Source organism: Cetorhinus maximus, chromosome 7, assembly GCF_964194155.1.
Source record: "Cetorhinus maximus chromosome 7, sCetMax3.hap1.1, whole genome shotgun sequence".
NCBI classification, from domain to species: Eukaryota; Metazoa; Chordata; class Chondrichthyes; order Lamniformes; family Cetorhinidae; genus Cetorhinus; species Cetorhinus maximus.
Window position 1 is genome coordinate 55509607 of NC_135885.1, and position 19015 is coordinate 55528621.

Sequence of the window (19015 nt, forward strand, 5' to 3'; positions counted from 1 at the left end):
ATTTTCAGGATGGCAACCTGTAACTAGTGGAGTGCCACAGGGATCAGTGCTGGGGCCACAATTATTTACAACATATATTAATGACATGATGAGGGAAGTGAATGTACTATCACCAAGTTTACGAATGACACATAAATAGATGGGAAAGCAAGTGGTGAAGATGACACAAAGAGTCTACAGAGGGATATAGACAGGTTAAGTGAGTGGTCAAAAACCTGGCATTTGGAATATAATACGCGAAATGTGAGGTAATGCACTTTGGCAGGAAGAATAGAGGAGCTGAATATTATTTAAATGGAGAAAGACTGCAGAAAGCTGCAGCACAGAGGGATTTGGGAGTCCCTGTGCATGAATCCCAAAAAGCTAACACACAAGTTCAACAGGTAATAGGAAGGGCACATAGAATGTTGGCCTTTATTTCAAAGGGAATGGAATATAAAAATAGGGAAGTCTTGCTAAAACTATACAAGGCACTAGTTAGACCACACCGAATACTGTGAACAATTTTGGTCCACTTATCTAAGGAAAGATTTACTGGCATTGGAGGCAGTTCAGAGAAGGTTCACTAGGTTGATCCCGGGGATGGAGGGATTTTCCTATGAGGAGAGGCTGACTAGGTTGGGCCTGTACTCATTGGAGTTTAGAAGAATGAGAGGTGACCTTATTGAAACATATAAGATTCTTAGGGGGCTTGACAGGGTAGATGCTGAGAGGTTGCTTACCCTTGTGTGAGAGTCTAGGACCAGAGGGCATAATCTCAGAGTGAGGGGTCACCCATTTAAGACAGAGATGAGGAGGAATTTCTTCTCTCAGAGGATAGTCAATCTGTGGAATTATTTACTGCAGAGGGCTGTAGAGGATGAGTTGTTAACTCTATTCAAGGATAAGATAGACAGATTTTTAATCAGTAAGGGAATCAAGGGTTACGGGGTAAAGGCAGGAAAGTAGAGTTGAGGATTATCAGATCAACCATGATCTCATTGAATTGTGAAGAAAGTCAATGGGCCGAATAGCATACTTCTGCTCCAACATCTTATGGTCTTATTGTCTTAATTGGCCACTTAAGGACTTTAATAGGCCCAAGGGAAGGTGGGTTGCTTGATGCCTCCACTGCCTCCATAAAATTGGAGACAGGTTGGAGCAGGCAGGTAGGTGCGGGCAGGCCAGGCATTGAATTTTACAAGTGCCAGCTTCAGACCCATTGATGGGGAAGCATAAAATACAACACTTTGTGAATTTGCCCAATTGTATTGTTACCATCTCAGTGGAGGCCAATAACCTTTTTAAAGTAGAAAAAAATTGAAATTGCAGTTATTTGCTAAGAAAATTAAGCCACCAGATTCCACAATTTAAAACAGAAGGGTTTTTTCTGTACAAGAGTCAACAAAGCAAACACTAAATCTTATCTGTCCTACGCTCTAACTTCAAGATTTAACATGAGTTAAGCATGAATTAACAGGCAATTTGTGGCTGAATATAAACTATAAATTGTACAGCAAATGGCAGATACAATGAAGACAGATCTTATGAATGGGCTCAGCAATCCATTCATATTTTAGTCATCACACTTAGTCACAAAGTACTTCAAAACCCATGTTCCTCATGAGGAGTTTCAGTTTCTCCTCCTGGGAGTTACTTAGCCAACAGCAGTGCACAACCAACCCTAGTTCCAAGGGAACGCTTCATCACAAATGGCACACATCTGCAGAACCTACTCAACTTGGTCTAGATGGCATAGATCCCCCACTGTTATCTTCAAGTAACAGAAACAACTGCAGTTTTTATTTGCTTATTCTCAGCTTCTGGACCTAGCCTCTTCTTCTTAAGCCTTCTTCAGCTTGTCTGTTCTGTTCCAGTGGACTCAGCAACTGCCACTGCTCATCTTGGACAGACCTGTGTCCTTTTACATATTTCAACAATGTTTAAGTTTTGATTTCCCAACCTCAGCTTGTGCCTGATTTCCTTAGACACTGGGAAGTTCAGTTTCATTTCTGTGTTTGCCTTTTCTGCTTCCCTTTTAGTTTAATTTTCAGTTCATCTTCTGTTTTAAGGTAGGGTCTAGCTCAAAAGGATAAAAAGAAATAAATTTAAAAATACAGATTCCTTCACACCATCTAAAAGCAAGCAGACAGAAAATATGTCTTTAATGAGAATTAAACAAGGCATTTGATGTTACATAAACAAATCTGCAGAACACATTACAGCTTTGTTTTTTCTAAAAGCTTTATTAGATGAACAGGATAACTTTTAGTCCAGTCAGTAAAAGTCCATAGTACAAAGCATTAAGCAGGTTGCACCATATACAAACAATGGTCGGTGAAACAGATCTTCTTATCTGGAATCAAATAAAATAGAAATTGACTTAGAAAGATTGAAAAAAAAGAAAGACTTGCATTATATAATGCTTTTCAGGACCACCAGACATCGCAAAATTTCTTTACATCCAATGAAGTACTTTTGAAATGTAGTCACTATTGTAAAGTCTCTCAGACTCTGTGAAAATCCAGTCCCATGTGTGTGCAGAAAATCCCAAGAGTTCTGAGACATTTTAAAATATTGTAAATAAACCTGTTGTAGGTTTGGAATTTGTATAATCTCGGCATTTCTCTGAGATAAACCAGACATATAAGATATATGTGACAGAGCTGTCACTGTTTAAGTAGGCTTACTCATAGCTGAGGTGCTCTTAAATGGCATAGCTTACATTTTAAATTAATAGTTAAGGAAGAATGTTACTGATGTATCTTTTAGTTCTTTTGTTTATGAAAAGTTAAGTTATGAAAGGTGTGATATTTATCAAGATTAATTGCAGATGTTAAAGCAGGAACATCACTTTCCTTGGCAGCACTTTGTCATCTGACCTTGATACATTTGTGTGCTGAAGTTATTTTTCTGTGAAGCCTGCAAGAACCAATGAAATGAATACTTCATTTACTAATGCAGAGCCCTTAAATAAGTGTACTAGCCCACTGTATGCTTCAAGTATATACATAAAGTAACTGCCAACTTCTGATACTGTCAAACTATTCTTGGCATTATACTTTATTATGACAAACACAAATTATAAAAGGGTTTCACTGAAGTCATAATTGAGCCTGTTGAATTTGAGGAGCATATGTAATGCTTTGTACTGTGTCCAAACTAAACTGAGGAGTTGAGACAATGTTCCCACTGTATATTTTTTCTGTTGGTACTATTTTAGGGGACAGCCCACACTCACTTGAGTGAGTGCTGGAAACACTATTCTTTGACTGTCAGGAATATAAAGTAATACAGTGAGCAGATTTTCTTTTAGGACCCAGAAACTTAGTAGATATTCTTTTCATGAAAACTCGGAATTTCCATAAAATGTTAGGAAGTTAGACAATAAAGTTTTGGATAGTTTTAAAGGACATGTATAATTTTTCACTGGTCCATACATAAATTTCATAATATTCTAAAATAATCTCACATTGACCTCAGTATTCTCTATTTAAAAATCAAGATGACTTCAAAACTCCAGCATTTTACTGAAGATTTATTAGACAACCATGGGCCTTCGTAAATCTGGGGCATTAAGACATCACATGTGGTTTGAAAATGAATTGTACAATTTTATTAATGAACATGTCAATGCATTAAGATGAAACACTTTCATCAACTATTTTAAGAAAGAGGTTAACTTGGTCACATAAATGTATTAACCCATTCATTACTATTATCACAAAGTGTGATTTTAAGCCCCCACTATGACTTTGATCGTTTCAAGATCTTGTCTGAAAGCAGGTATTGTCTTAACAAGTGGCAACCACTTCCCAAGTAGTTTAACTCAAAGTTGTACTTATTTCCTGTTGAGTTATTTCCAATGTCTTTGGAACTTCTTCAAAAGAATTTACAAAAACACATTTTTTCTACAACTTTCAAATGAGGGTGTAAAGTGAACTTATGCAAACAGTACCAACGTTTTGACTCTTTTTAAAGCAAATATATATTTTTTGGAATGTTTTTGCAAATTTTGCTGTATTCATATTTTGGAATAATATTGGAACAGTAATTTTCTGTGAAAAAAATCATTATTTACAATTGAAAATGAATGCAAAATTGTTATCGCTGGGTTAAATAGAGTTGCATTGATGTTTGAACATTCACTAACAAAATGTCTATTCATTTAGTTTGTACATGGGTTGAATATAAATGCTCAGTATGGCAATAGCCTCAATCTAGATTTGTGTGTTGTGCATAAAAGGTATTATCACAAAGTTATTGCTGTACCAATTGTGCTGGAAGTAACTCATCAAGCCAAAGAATCATAAATAGCAAGTACAATATTTAATCATTTATTTTTAAACAATATCACTGTTTTGCTAGTAGTAATTTTACAATTTGTACATTGACTCTGGCACATTAGTTCCACGATGCCAAAATTAAGTGCATTACTATACTGGATGGCCATTTGATTACTTATCTGGACTAAATAGAGATCCTCATTGGAATGATTATATTTGTACGCAAACTGAAATTTGCTCTTTCAACCATTCAGAGATTAGAGAATAATATTGATCTTAGATGTGCAATCAGGAACCCTGCAGAAGGACTGAATTCATGTATGATCATAAAACATATATTTTTGGAAACAATGCCAACGAACATTAGAAGATCAACCATGCCTCACAAGTGGATAGACACGGAATAATTTATTTGTCATTATTTATTTCTGATATAAGCCACTCATGGAACCAGTTTTGAGGGTTTGCAGGGTACCTCTAGCTCGCTGTTGCCTTTGGCTTACAGTGATGAAACAGGATAATGTGATTGCCCGATAGAACAGCTGCACTTTCAAAAGCACACACAAAGTAAATACAATTCTAAACCTTCCCTTTACACATAGGTTACCTAATCTCAGCTATCAGTTCAATTAGTAAGAAGCTATCATCAGCACAAGGTGACAGAAGTGAATAGAAATCATATGACCAGAATTTTTTTTTTATTCATTCAAGGGATGTGGACTTCGCTGGCTAGGCAAGCATTTATTGCCCATCCCTAATTGCCCTTGAGAAGGTCGCGGTGAGCTGCCTTCTTGAACCGCTGCAGTCCATGTGGTGTAGCTACACCCACAGTGCTGTTAGGGAGGGAGTTGCAGGATTTTGACCCAGCGACAGTAAAGGAATGGTGATATATTTCCAAGTCAGGATGGTGAGTGACTTGAAGGGGAACTTCCAGGTGGTGGTGCTCCCATGTGTCTGCTGCCCTTGCCCTTCTAGATAGTAGCAGTCGTGGGTTTGGAAGATGCTGTCTAAGGAGCTTTGGTAAATTTTTGCAGTGCATCTTGTAGGTGATACACACTACTGCCACTGTGCATCAGTGGTGGAGGAAGTGAATGTTTGTGGATGGAGTGCCAATCAAATGGGTTGCTTTGTCCTGGGTGGTGTCAAGCTTCTAAGTGTTGTTGGAGCTGCACTCATACAGGCAAGTGGAGAGTATTCCATCACACTTCTAACTTGTGCCTTGTAGATGGTGGACAGGCTTTGGGGAGTCAGGAGGTGAGTTACCCGCCGCAGGATTCCTAGCCTCTGGCCTGCTCTTGTAGCCGCACTATTTATATGGCTAGTCCAGTTCAGCTTCTGGTTAATGGTAATCCCCCAGGATGTTGATAGTGGGGGATTCAGCGATGGTAATGCCATTGAATGTCAAGGGGCAATGGTTAGATTCTCTCTTGTTGGAGATGATCATTGTCTGGTGCTTGTGTGATGCGAATGTTACTTGCCACTTGTCAGCCCAAGCCTGGATATTGTCCAGATCTTATGTATTTGGACATGGACTGTTTCCATGGAATATGAGATATGCTTGAGTGGAACACAAACATCAAAGAACGTTCTTTGAACCTATACTAACGTTAAGCAATTCCTCATTTAGTTAACTTCAATACACATCAATGAGTTGGAAAAATTTCAAAATATGACAGTGCATTATGGTTCTATAGCCTCAAGATAAATACAATCTAGAGGTGGCATTGTTGCTGCAAACTGTATATTGGGTACCTTCTTTTTAAAACACTGGAGCAGAATCAGATTTTGTGACCAGGAAGTTGCCCACGACTTTAAATCTGTTTAAAGACTCTCAACCTTCTTACAAAAAATCCAATATATGCACTATTTTCAAAACTGAGATCAACACAACCAAATTGTACATTACAAAGTGCATTTAGTCTCAAAATGTCAAAGCCAAGTATGGCTCAAGAGAATAGTAAATGTGGCTAACACAATCTGGGGGGATATTTGTTAGATATTTGTTAGTTTTATTTCATTTAATCTCAGTTCTCAAATGTTGACAAAGGTTTAACAGGGTGGTAATGTTTGACAATGATGCACTAAGAATAGAAATTTAGACAATAATATGGAGATAGGGAAGAGGATCAATTCAATTTGTTCTGTTGCAGACACTGAATTATCACATTTGCACTGTTGCTGTAAATCACACTTGCACCAGATCTTATCCTATACTGCAGACTAAAGCTAAGGTGATTCAATTATTTTTTAAGCTCTAACATGCTGCTGACAAGACAATATCTCATTGTGCTGCTACCAATCTATTTGACAACCAACAGATTATCTTGTTAAGTGGAGATCCAAATATTGCCTTGAAATTAGTATTATCAAAATTAACTGCACCCTGCCATGATGCAACCAGCCCAATCACTGAAGTACTGAAACCTGATTGGTTGGAGAAGGACTTTCAACTAATCAGGTACATAGACCCAAAAATTGCTATGAGAGGCCAACAAATGGTGGCCACAGTTATTTAGACCTGCTCTTGCCCATTTAACAATGGTATTTTCTATTGCAAGTTACTGGAAGCACAAGATGAAAACCACACATGGCCCTCTAAAGAGAATTTGAGATTTGAGTAAACCAGGCAAGCAAATATGGGATGAAACTTAACTTGTAAAAACGGCCGGGTTGTAATCATGTCAGAGGTTAAAATGCAAAGAAATTTAGAACTAGGAACTAAACCCATCTCAAACCAGCCCACTTCCAGTTTTAATAGAGGTGGGGTTAGGGGCAGGTGACTAATCTGCTCGAGAGAAGTGGGTTGGTCATTAACTATTATAGTTAGGCTTCCTGCCTTCGTTTTAATCCCAGATATCTGATTTCCTTGGCCCTTAGCAGCTTGGCTACTTGAAGGAGCTGAGAAGGGCTGAATCAATAAGGTTCTTGTCTTGACAGCGCTGCTTGTGATCCAGGAGAAGCAGGTGTTTCCTTCACCAGCATTGGAATGCCTAACCACCATCTGATCCCCACCCCCACTTCCACTCCTCACCATTCGACAACCATCGGAACCCCTAACCACCAGGTGCCCCTTGCACCCCCTGCTCCCGACCATAATCGGAACTTCACGACTACCATTGAACCAGCTGACCACCATCAGACCCTATGTTATCAGAATGCCCAACCTCCCAACACAATCTAAGCCCCCTTCATTGCAAGATCTTACCATGAAATGAAGCATGCTATAAGCGCATCAAACTCCCACAGCAATCTAGACCTTCCTTGGCTGCAATCAGGACCTCCCCAACTCCACAATTTCTCTCCATACCTCAATGTATCTACCTTTTCTCTCGGCTTTGGTCTTAAGAAGTGGCTTCCCACACAAAAGACGTCCAGCAAAGGGCAGCAGACATTGGCTGGAGTTGGCCAGCAAACAGTAGTTTGGTATGGTATTAATCAGGAGACGAGAGAGGCATGTAGCATGGGCAATAAAGTAATCATGGGTGACTTCAATCTGTATATAGATTGGGTAAACCAACTGAGCACTAATGCTGTGGAAGACAAGTTTCTGGAATGTGCTGGGGATGGTTTTCTAGAGCAGTATGTTGAGGAGCCGAATAGTGGACAGGCTATTTTACATCTAGTGTGATATAATGAAAAGGGCTAATTAATAACCTTGTTGTAAAATAACTTTTAAGGATGAGTAACCACAATATGATAGAATTTTACATTATGTTTGAAAATGAGGTAGTTCACTCCGAAGCAAAGGTGTTAAAGTTGAATAAAGGAAATTATGAAGGCATGAGGGATAAATTGGCTGAGGCGGATTGGGGAAAATACATTAAAAGGTATGACTGTACATAGGCAATGGATAGTCTTCAAAGGACCATTACATAGCTTACAGCACCTGTACATTCCTTTAAGGTGCAAAAACCCAAAATAGTCAGTCAACCATGGCTGACAAAGGAAGTTAAAGATTGTATAAGATTAAAAGAAAAGGCTTATAAAGTTGTCAGAAGTAGTAGTAAACCTGAGGATTGGGAGGTTTTTAGAATACAGCTGGTAAAGAAAGGGAGAATAGAATAGAATATGAATGCAATCTAGCAAAAAAACATAAAAACAGACTGTAAAAGCTTCTATAGGATTGTAAAAAGGAAGTGTTTAGCGAAGACAAATGTGGATTCAGGCAGAGTCAGGAGAATTTGTAATTAGGAATAGAGAAATGGCAGAGAAGCTAAATAATTACTTTGTGTCTGTTTTCACTGAGGAAGATACAGGAAATCTCCCAAATTTAGAGATCCAAGGGACTAGGGAGAATGAGGGGTTGAAGGACACTAGTGTAAGTAAGAAGGTTGTATTGGAGAAATGTATGGGACTAAAAGTTGATAAGTCCCCAGGTCCTGATATTCTGCATCCCAGAGTGTTGAAAGAGGTTGCTATAGTGATAGTGGATGCACTGGTGATCATTTTCCAAAATTCTATAGGTTCTGCAATGGTTCCTGAAGATTGGAAGGTAGCAGATGTCACCCCACTATTTAAGAAGGGAGTGAGGGAGAAAACAGGAAACTACAAATCTGTTAGCCTTACATCAGTAGTAGGGAAAATGCTAGAATCTATTATAAAAGATGTGATAAATGGATACTTGGATAATTATGATCTGACTGGGCACAGTCAGTATGGATTTGCGAATGGGAAATCATGGGCAGAATTTAGCCCTTGTTGGGCGGGCTCGGCGGGGGTGGGCGGGGGCAGTCGGGACAGACTTAGTAAGTGGGCAAGCACATGGCAGGTGGAATATAATGTGGAAAAATGTGAGGTTATCCACTTTGGTAGAAGGAATAGAAGTGCGGAGTATTTCCTAAATAGTAAGAGATTAGAAAGTGTAGATGTACAAAGGGATCTGGGCGTCCTTGTCTGTAAGTCACTGAAAGCTAACATGCAGGTGCAGCAGGCAATCAGCAAGGCTAATGGAATATTAGCCTTTATCGCAAGAGAATTTGAGTACAGGAGTAGTGAAGTCTTGCTCCAATTATATAGAAGCTTGGTTAGACCGCACCTTAAGTACAGTGTGCAGTTTTGGTCCCCTTACTTCAGGAAGGGTATTATTGCCATAGAGGGAGTGCAACAAAGGTTCACCAGGCTTGTTCTGGGGTGGTGGGACTGTCATATGAAGATAGATTAGGGAAACTGGGCCTGTATTCTCTAGAGTTTCGAAGAATGATAGGTGATCTCATTGAAACCTACAAAATACTTAAAGGAATACACAGGGTAGATGCAGGTAAGATGTTTCCCCTGGTTGGGGAGTCTAGGACCAGTTGACACAATTTCAAAATAAGGGGGAAGCCACTTAGAACAGAGATGAGGAGAAATTTCTTTACTCAGAGGGTTGTGAATCTTTGGAATTCTGTACCACAGAGGACCGAGGAAGCTCTGTCATTGAGTATGTTTAAGGTAGAGATTGATAGATTTCTGACTAACAATAACATAAAGGATTATGGGGGTAGTGTGGGTAAAAGGCATTGAAGTGTTAGGTCAGCCATGATTGTATTGAATGGTGGAGCTGGCTCAACAGGCTGAATGGCCATCTCCTGTTCTTATGTTCCTACATTCCTAATTAGCTTGCCTATAAATGGGAACCCCACAGTAGAGAATTTAAAACAACTACGTTCTACTGGGCAATTAGGAAACCTGATCTTCTGGGTTTCCCCAAATTTGCCTGTTGGAGCCTGGATAAGTGTGGCTCCAACAACACCCATTCCAGGACAAAGAAGCCCACTTGATTGACACCCCATCCACTGCCTTAAACATTAACTCCTTCCCCCCACCACCAACGCACAGTGACAGTACTGTGTACCATCTACAAGATACACTACAGCAACTCACCAAGGCTGCTTCGACAGCACTTTCCAAGCCCACAACCTCTACCACTTCTTAGAAGGACAAGGGCAGCAGATACATGGGAACACCACCACCTGCAATTTCCCTTCCAAGCCACTCACCCAGCCTGACTTGGAAACATATTGCCGTTCCTTCACTGTGGCTGGGTCAAAATCCTGGATCTCCCTCCCTAACAGCACTGTGGGTGTACCTACACCACATGAACTGCAACGGTTCAAGAAGGCAGCTCACCACCATCTTCTCACCTTGCCAGCAATGCTCACATCCCATGAAAGAATAACAATTTTTAATAATGAGTTTGTTGCACTTCTAGCATGCTTTATGTCATGGTCAAACATACGAGATCACTATTTAACTGTGCTCCATCCAGGGCATGATATTTTCGAAGCCTCAACTGAGGTATGTCATGATTTATTTCCAAAACCTCCTCCCATGGTATTCCTGTGAGTTTTGAACCAATTTCTTAGCTAAAATATATGAAACGCTCTGAATGGATCTGAACTTGTGCAAGTAATAGGATGAAGGATGCAATCAGTGAATTTCTGCTGTCAATATCAGATGTTGAAGGCCCTGACATTGTTTCATTCTTTCTCCCACACTCTGCAGATCTTTCTCACTTCTTTCTTGTGGAGATATTGTGGAGCTTAGATATGTGATGTTATCAACAACCTCCAGCTCACATTGTCAATGCTGATAGATGGCTGTATGGCAACATCCTGGACCACGATATTTGTCTTCCTGATCCTGATGGTCAATCCAAACTCTTTACAGGTGTGAAAGAGTCTGTTCAGCATGAGTAAAGATCTTAGGGTGCTAGCCTAAAAAAAAAACTGTTGCTGATCTTGACCATTAGCTCAAACTGAACTTCCAAGGTTTTCATCCTCTAAACACATTATATGAGTGAGTTCTCAGGATTTCCACCGCCTCCTCCTCCTGCAGTACTTGGACATGAATGCCTGTTGACCCTCTTGCTGTAGCCTATCATCCTCAGCAACGGAGTGTAATCTATGCTTTCTTGAGAAAAGAATCTTTGTTACTGTCGGTCACAGACTGTTTTGTCTGACAGCTATTTGATAATGCTCCTCACTTCTCCAGTAGAGTTCCCACAAAGACTTCAACACACATTCATGCAATGTCAAATGCTGTCATGATTTAAATTAAGTCTTCCATGATACGTTGTCACTACAGTTCATTCGGTGATGAGGGTTAAGATTTTGGATCTGTGAATGACCTTTTAAAGTAAATATTGCCTTACTGTCTGAATCAATATCTCTGAGCAACTTACCAAAGTACTTTGTGACCAATTAAGTACTGCTTTATCGAAGCAAAAATGGTCATTTTTCGCACGCTGTGAGGTCTTACAACTAACACTGATATGAATGAGCATTTAATCTATTTTTCAAAACCATTGACCAGGTCACGAAGAACAATTCTTTGAGGAGCCCATAGAATCTTTATCTCCACCTCAACGGCAAAAGGGACTTAGGTTTAACATCTCATTCATATAGTCAATGTGGCACTCCCAGAGAATTACACTAGATGATCAAGTCTATAGACTCCTGGGCAGCCTTCCTTCTCGAAAGAAGATGGGGTTTGCACCCTAATGGTCAACTCCATGTTAAGCATCTCCTAGTGTGGCTCAGGAATGCCACTCTGGCATGGCAATCTCTGCTGTAGCAGCTGCAGAGGAGGACTGTGGGCTGAGAAGGTGCAGGATTCACTGGCCTCTGTTTTCTCTGGGTTTTCTTCTCAGCCAGCTGAGCTTTTCATTTTGGCTTGCTTCTTCAAATGCCTTTCTGAACAGTCAGCCTCCAAAGGTCACAGCCACTAGTGACTGTCTCCCAGTTGTCATGTCTTTTCATATCTTCCTTGCAAGTGTCCTTATAGCGGAGATATGGATGTCCAGGTCATGACCCAGTGGTCAGTTCACTGTACAGAAGGTCTTTGGGTATACGCCTGTCATCCATCCGATGAATATGGCTGAGCCAGTGCAGCCTTTGTTGCCTTAGTAACGAGTCTATGCCAATGAAATTAGCACGCTCAGAATCTCTGAGTTGGTGTCCTTGTTCTTCCAAGAGATTCCGAGGATATGTCTGAGGCAGCGAAGGCGGAAACTTTTCAGTCTTTTCTTCTGTCTAGCATATATGTCCAAGACTCACCACTGTAGAGAAGTACGCTGAGTAGACTCACTGAGCAGCTTCAGTGGGCAGTTTAAATAGGCCATCTCTACTCACTATCAACTATCAACTTGAACTCTGCAGTAGAGCTAGAACCCATAACCCTCTGATTCAGAGATCAGAGTGCTATTATTGAGCTTCTTTCACTGCATGCACAATTTAGAATAGCGAATGGCACTTTCCACATACCAACATGAAACAATTTCCAAAGTTACAATGTAAAGTGCATAGTTAAATTTATTATTGATAAGACTAAAATGTGTAAAAATTAATTGACAGTTTCAATGTGTGTCAGGAAGATATAATAATTTTCATAATGTTATTGGAATTTATTGTAGAGTAATAGTGGGGTCGGTGTCTATTTCTGTGTGTGTTAATTGAATTAAAGGCAGCTGGTCTGAAGACTTTGATGTATCAGAAGATAAGCTAGGTTTGAAATGTTAAATAAGTAAACATGGGGGAAGTTTTAGAATGTGAGGTGTGAAGAGAACATTTGCATTTTTAAATAAACCAGACCAGCTTGAATTCAAAAGGAGGGGGTGAAATGTTACACCTAGCTAGAAGAAGTTAAGAAACAGTGGCCAGAATTTTTCGTTCGTCGGTTGGGTGCGTGACCAACCCAAACGAGCATAAAATGATGATCGATGATGTCGGGCAAGCGTTCCGAAGTCATTGTACACTTGCACATTATTTCGGTCGGCGGGCGCACTTGGGAGTCGGCAGTGTGCCCACTGACAATTAACATGCCTATTAAGGCCATTAAAATATCAATTAAATGTAATTCTTTGCTGCCCGCCCAACCTTATGGACAGGCGAAAAGGCCTTTGCATTTTTTAGGAGAGGTTTCCAACAGCAATTAAATACACAATAAAATTTTACCTTTTCATTAATAAAATGTCCCTGCTCATATGACAGAGTCACATGAGGGGACATGTTTTTTTAACATTTTAAAATTCTTTATTTTTTATTTTCATAAATCTGCAACTCCCTGAGGCAGCTCTGTGACTCAGGGTGCTTTTCCTGAGTGCACCCGTTCACATGCATGAAGTTCCCCGCTTGCCCTCCTCCCACCCCCGACACACAGGCAGTGCTGAGTGCTGCAGCACACGTTTCATGCTGGGCGGGCCTTAATTGTCCCGCCAGCATGAAATCATGGTCACGGCCCTATTGTGGGCAGTGGTTGGCTTCCCGACCGCTCCCGCTCGCCCCTGCCAAACCCGCCCATCGAGTGCAAAATCCTGGCCAGTGTGTTTATTTTTCCCAAAGGTTACTGGTAAAATTGGTACTATGAAAGATTTTTATTGTTAGAGAGATAAAGTCCAAAGACATGTGAAACAATGGCAATTTGCATTCAAAGGGGAAAATATGTATAAAGGAGAGAAGGCTGTGTGTAAGGGCAGGCATTCTAAGATCTAACACAAGTGTGAAAAGCCTCCAGCAGCTAAGCCTCAAGCTGCTGTCTACAAGGACTGAAGCTGAGAAAAACTCACTTTGAATTTGACTGTTCAGGTTATTGTGGGTTACGTTGCCTTAGTCTTTTAAAATCTATGTGGCTTACTGTTGCCTTAATGGAGATGTAGCTGGGAGTTAGATTAATTAAGGTATTTAGAAGATATCATAGTAGTAATTTATAGATGTATGGGCTGTATCTTCCGGTCGGTGAGTGGGGGGTGGGACCCGCTCGCCGACGTGTAAAATGATGTGGGGTGACATCGGGCGTGCGTCACAACGTTGCCCCGCGTCATTTAGGTTTTCAGTTCGGTGGGTGCGCAGCTGAATCGACCGCACGCCCGCCGAACTGTCAAAGGCCTATTAAGGCCATTAAAAAAGTAATTAAAGTGATTAATAGACCTGCCAGTCCAACCTTAAGGTTAGCGGGCAAGCCGGGAGGCCAGGCAGGCTTCTGAAAAAACATAAAACCTCATCCACGGGCTGGATGAGGTTTCATGAGGTTATTAAAATTTGTATGAAATCTCTATGTAAAAGAAATTGACGTGTCCCACCTCATGTGACAGTGGCACATGAGGGGACATGTCAGTATTTTTTTTTCTCATCTTTATTTAATGTTTCAAACCTGAGCCGATCTCCAAGGTAGCACTTTGCCTCAGGGAGATCTGTGTGCTCTTTGGTGCATGCGCGAAAGAGCGCACTCCCAGCTCAGGGAATGCCCCTCCCCCGCCCGCACAGGGAGCACATAGTGCTTCTTGGCGGACATCATGCTGCGCAGGCCTTAATTGGCCCGCCCACGTAAAATGGCAGCACATCCGATCGGATCAGGAATTAACCAATATACCATTTGTTGGGACAATAATTTCCTCTTTTCTGGAAAAATTAGGAAAAATGGCCTTTCTTTTGTAGTAGGGTCAATAAAAAAGCCAAGGACAAGACAATTGTTATAATGCTGAAAACCTGGATTAGGTCAGTCAGCAACGATAGAGAGGATCAGGAAAGCGATTGGTTACAGCACATATGGAGGCCACTTAGCCCATCGAGTCCATGCCAGAGCAGTTTACTTTGTCCCATATCCTATGCCCTTTCCCTGTAGCTCTTCAATTTGTCTTCCTTTCAGGAGCTTATCCAACTCCCTTTTGAAGGTCATGATTGAATCAATCTTCACCACACTGATCAGGCGATGCCTGTCGGATTACAACCACTCACTGTGTAAAAAACCTTATAGCTCATGTTGTTGTTAGTTCTATTGCCAATTTTCTTTTCTTCATTTCTGGGATATGGGTGTCACTGGCAAGGCCAGCATTTATTGCCCATTCCTAATTGCCCTTAAGAAGGTGGTGGTGAACTGCCTTCTTGAACCGCTTAAGTCCATGTGGTGTAGGTACACCACTTGAAATCTATGTCTGCTAGTTCTCGACTCCTCTGCAACAGGAACAGTTTCTCTCCATCTATTCTTTCCAGACCTCTGATGATTTTGAACATCTCTAACAAATTTCCTCGAAACCTTCATATCTCTAAGGAGAACAATACCACCTTCTCCAATCTGTCCTCATAACTGAAGTTCCATCTCCCTGGACCATTCTCATAAATCTTTTCTGCACTGCTGTCTCTAAAGCCTTCACATGCTTCTTAAAATACAGTGCCCAGAAAAGAACACAATACTCCAGTTGCGGACAAAGCAGTGTTTTATAAAGATTCATCATAACTTCCTGTTTTTATACCTCATGCCTCTATTAATAAAACCCAGGACCCTGCATGCTTTTTATTGACCACTTTCTCCAGTAAAGATTTTAAATAGCTTGTGCCTCAGCTAGTTAGAATCTATATTAATGGCTTAGATGAGGGGACTGAGTGATTGGACAAAGACATGGCAGATGCAATGCAATGTGGCAAAATGTGAAATTATCCACTTTGGCAGAAAAAATAAAAAGCAGGATAATTTTTGAATGCTAAGAAGCTGGTATTGGGAAACATACCTTCAAGAACTGTATTTTCTTTTAAAATTTGGAAGGACATTGCATTGTTGGACACTTGGATTTTTTTAAAAGAAAGGTCATAAGTTCTCCTTGGATTGTGAGCAAGCATGCCTTTTCCAAGAAATCACCCGGCCAGCATGGTCTCCACTTGAGGAGAGCTGTTTTATTATTTGATCTGCAATTACTTTAAGTGACGGAAATATAAACTAGTTTAAACAAAATTACTGAAAGGATTTAGTGGAACTCAGCTGGGGATGAACTGAGAAGGGGAAAAAGCTGCCCAATTCGCGCTCTCCTTGCTTTGCCTGAAATGCAGTGTGATTTTCGGTATCCAGCTAGGAATCCTCGTCTCATTGGAACTTGCCTGTATTTGGAAAGCCAAGTGGCTGAGACAAGAAGGATTGACTCAGCTCTATTCTCCTCAATGCTGAAGCTGTTGGCGAAAAGTCTAAACATCAACTGGAACTGGTCTTCACTCGAGGGAGTTCCAGATTGACAATGTCAGAACACTGTGAACTTTATCCTTTTTTTGTGAAGTTTTCCTTTCAGCCCTGCGTCCCTGCAGAGATCTGATTCATTTGTCCTTTGTTTATGTCTGTGTGTGTGTGTGTGTGCTGGGGTATTTTCAAAGGGATAAATGGTTACACTTCCACATTACAAATTGTGTGTGAATCAGTTCTTGCAACATGATTTAAAAAGAAGTTTTGTTTTATAACAGATCAATCAATCTGAGTTTATTGAAAGAAGCCTGGTGAAAGTCTCGTTCATTCTGGGTGTAACAGTAGTGAAGATAAATAATTGGCCATTTTGGTGAGTGAATTAAGTATTTACACTAATGTTGCAAATTGAAGTAGTGGGCCTAGATCTACTGTGCACTCCTCCCATCCTGGTCGTAACACTGGGAATTGTTCAGTGACCTGGGTGAACTTGTACTCAAATCACAGAAAGTTATCATGCAGGTACAGCAAACAATTAGGAAGGCAATTGTTATGTTAGCTTTTGTTACAAAGAGATTGGAGTAAAAGAGTAAAGAAATCTTGCTATAATTATACAGGACATTCGTGAGGTCACACCTGGAGTACTGTGTGCAGTTTTCATCTCCTTACCAAAGGAAGGAAACACTTGCCCTAGAGGGGGTGCAACTAAGGTTCACTAGAGTTTCTGTGATGAAGGTATTGTGCTAAATAGAGATTGAGTAGAGTAGGCCTTCATTCCCTGGAGTTTAGAAGAATGAGAGGTGATCTAATTGAAACATATAAAATTCTTAAGTGTTTGACAGCGTAGATGCTGAGAAAATGTTTCTCCTCGTTGAGGAATCCATAACTAGCAGTCACAGTCTCAGAATAAAGAGTCAGCCATTTAGAACTGAGATGAGGAAAAATCTCTTCACTCATAGGGTTGTGAATCTTTGGAACTTTTGACCCCAGAAAACTGTGCACGCTTAGTTGTTGCAAATTCAGAACAGAGATCAATAGATTTTGGGGTACTAAGGGAGTTAAGGGATCTGGAGATTGTGTGGGAAAGTGGAATTAAGGTAAAAGGTCAGCCATGGCGTTGTTGAATGCCAGAACAGACTCGAAGGGCCAAATGGACTACTTCAGCCCGTATTTCTTGTGTGTTCCTGTGTTCTCAGCCTGCCCTGTCAGCTTAAATGATTTCTGCACACAGTCCCAAGATCTATCTGTTCCTTCACCTCCTTTTGGAATTGTACTGCTTCGTTTACATTGCCTATCCTCCTTCTTTCTATGAAAATATACCAATTCGCATCTTTCTGCATTACATTTCATCTACCAGGTGTCTGCCCATTCCACCAACCTATCTGTGCTTCCTTGAAGTCTTTCACAAACCTCCTCAGAGTTCACTGTACTTCAAAGTTTTGTGTCATCTGCAAATTTTGAAATTTTGTGCACCCATGTCTAAGCCATTGATATATAACAAGAAAGCCATGGACCTCACATCGACCACTTGGAAACCCCACGGTATACCTTCCTTCAGTTGGAAAAACAACCGTTCACCACTACTCCATTTCCTGTCCTTTAACCAATTTCCTATCCATGTTGCTACTTTCCCTTTTATTTGATAGGCTTCAAATTTGCTGACAATCCTATTAGGTGTCCCTATATCGAACCCTTTTTGGAAGAACAAATATACCATATCAACCACATTACCCTCATCAACCCTGTTAATTCATCAATAAACTCAATCAGGCGTTATGCAAGTCAACTTATGTTAATGTTGAGAATGGAGGTCAGGAACTCCCGATCAACTCCCGATAGACCTCGGAGCTTTTGCGTATGCGCAGGCCAGGAGCAGGCTATACATGTGCAGTTCAGCATTTTTATGTTCTTTGGGCCCAGAGTGCCTGTGTATGAAGAAAAACAGTACAAAAACCCAGGTCAAGTGACCGGGAGTGGAGCGGGAGTGGAAGTCTACTGTTCCAGGTAGGGGACAGGGAGAAGTCCCAAAGGGAGAGGGGACAGGGAGAGTTCCTAAAAAGAGGGAGGATAGGGAGAGGTCCCAAAAGGGAGTCCCAGGTAGGGGACAGGAAGAATTCCCAAAGGGAGAGGGGATAGGGAGAGGTCCCAAAAGGAAGTCCCAGGTAGGGGACAGAGACTGGGAACAAGACAAGTTCCCATTTAGGTGAAAAAAGAGATGAGCAGAAACAGGCTCCAAACAGGAAAAGGGCTGCTAGTAGCAGACTTTAAGTGAAAAGTGCTCAGGAGAAGCCTTGGTAATCACAGAGGGCTCAGAAGCCCTGAGGATGCAAGCATGCAGCGGACTGCATGCTGCGGGCCATTGGGGCGAAGGTACTCCTTTGGAGCAGTAGTGTTCTGCCCGCTGTGGCTGATGAGTTGAAGTGGTGGTTGTGAGTTGGTGCTTGAGAGCATACTCAGGAATCCAGGGGAATGGAATCTCAGGAGACAAGGTTGAAACCCTGCGAGGTGGGCCGTCACTGATGCCATCTGAGCTGGAGCGACTTTTAAAGAGAATTCTCAGGTTAGATCTTCAAAGGTAAAGACTGGCACTCCTTGTGAGAGAGGCGGATGGCAGAATTTTCCATGCCCGCTGGTGTCGGGCGTGTTCAGTGGCGTTAGCGGACAATATGGCGAGAAGGCTAAAAATCGGTTTCACAAGGTTGTGAAACCAGTTAGCGATCGTCTGCTCAGCTCGTCGATAGCGGGCCATGTTTCCCACCATCAGATGTCGGGAACGTTAATATAATATATCAGCATATCATTACAAGGCTAGCCCGTCGGACTGATCACCC